Genomic DNA, 2,019 nt, shown 5'->3' on the forward strand with positions numbered 1-2,019 from the left:
TCAGTCAATTGATAAACCTCACACATATCGTTTGTTTTTTCGGCCTTGGTCCAAACCAAGACGTTTTTATATAATATCTGTCGCTTCAGTCTTAATGTAATTAAATTTTGAGTAATTATGTTTTCTTTACCGCTTATTATTATGTCCAATTACGATGGTCAAAACATGCATCTAGCAGGGCCCGAACGTTGCACCTTCCGCGTGTTAGGCGGACGAGATAACCACTACACTACACATACCTGGTAATAATGAGATTCCTAAGAGATCTTAGCTTATTATTATGTCCAATCACGATGGTCAAAACATGCATCTACCAGGGCTCGAACCCGGGACCTTCCGCATGTAAAGCGGACGTTATAACCACTACACAATGAATACTTGGTTATTCTGAGTTTTCGAAGAGATCTAGCTTATTATTGCGTCCAATAACGATAGTCAAGTCATGTATCTACCAGGGCTCGAACCTGGGACCTTCCGAGTGTAAAGCGGACGTGATAACCACTACACCATAGATACTTAGTTATTTTGAGTTTTCGAAGAGCTCTAGCATTATTATTATGTCCAATCACGATGGTCGAAACAAGTACTTCTGTAATTAACTAAAATTAACATACTTAGACTTAATTGTTTCTGATTAGACTAGCCGATCGCACACCCTGAATACTTAATTGTTAATTTAAGAGTATTCCGAAAAGTAACTTCGCTCTAGTTTTTCAGTTAGAGGTGGTTAAATATCACGAAAAACCCCATGTTAATCTCCATAGGAAAATTGGTAAAAGCATGTGAATTTTGCTTTAACGTTACAAAAGAGTATCAAGTCATATCTACAAGGGCCTACCGGCCCTGTAGAATATTTGAAATTGTTAGAGTTGACCTGCATGTTACTTGAAATATTCAAAGTACAAATTCTTAAGTGTTGTTCATTGAAAATGTATTAAAGAAATTTCAATACTAGGTATCAGTATCCTTTACTATAAGCGAATGAAGCCTCGAGTTAAGGCTTGATCGTGGCAAAAGCGTCGGACCTCTTGCTGACAGGCGGTTAAGTCGACTCTCAAACGTGCTGGATGAGGGTCGTATTTCATTCGTGTCGTAACCGTCGGTAAACCAGTGGGCCGTCGTCCAACCGGGCGGACACTTCGATTCTCAAACCCTTACTCTACCAGCCCTTTACCGACGATTTACCGTTCCTATACTAAAAAGCCGCGAAATCGTCGAATTGAGTGCGGCTTTAGGTAGGCATAATGACGCCGATATATAGTCGGCCAACATTCGATTTATAGTAGCCTCAAAACGGTAGGAAAAGCGTCGGGCCGTCGTCCCGCCGGGCGGACATTTCGACTCTCAAACCCTTACTCTACCAGCCCTTTACCGACGATTTACCGTTCCGATACTAAAAAACCGCGAAATCGTCGGATTAAGCGTGGCTTAAGGTAGGCATAATGACGCCGACATATAGTCGGCCAACAGTCGTTTTATAGTAGCCTCCAAACAGTAGGAAAACCGGCGGGCCGTCGTCCCTCCAGGCGGACATTTCAACTTTCAAACTATTACTCTCCCGACTTATTAGTGACTATTTACCAACTCGTCGGTAAAACACAAAGCCGACCATGTAGGCCCTACGTCGGCAGTGCTACTAGGGAATAGGGACTTTTAAGGCCTCATAAGCTGGACCGAGAAGCATTTGAAACGACGTTTAAAGGAGAATTTTTGGAACGGGTCATAACTACCGAAATACCTGGAAGGTCTAGTGTTCTTCGTTTCCATGATAGCGCGCAGCATTTATTAAACAACGAATGGTACAATACTAGGAAAACTGATCCAGAAGAAGAAAAGATTAGACTTCTGAAGACTAGCGCGGCTATATTAGTTAAAGATATTAAACTAAGATATTTCGATTGTGATTCATACCCACCCATAGAAGATATAATTTCAGGGGGTGAGAAAGATATCCCCGAATCCATAAAAGTATTTTTAGAAGCATTACTGGGCGGTAATAATCCTACTAAAGAAAAAAAT

General features: G+C 41.3%; 1 non-coding gene across 1 annotated transcript; it reads right to left on the bottom strand.

Annotated features, from left to right (window-relative positions):
* Positions 1-443: 443 nt before the first annotated feature.
* On the bottom strand, positions 444-516 carry TRNAV-UAC (transfer RNA valine (anticodon UAC)). Its single transcript has one exon. It is a non-coding gene; the product is annotated as a tRNA-Val (tRNA).
* Between the last annotated feature and the right edge of the window lie 1,503 nt (positions 517-2,019).

This window comes from Phalangium opilio, unplaced genomic scaffold (genome assembly GCF_054372755.1).
Source record: "Phalangium opilio isolate 3A_F unplaced genomic scaffold, DU_Popi_V2 ptg000061l_1, whole genome shotgun sequence".
Lineage (NCBI taxonomy): Eukaryota > Metazoa > Arthropoda > Arachnida > Opiliones > Phalangiidae > Phalangium > Phalangium opilio.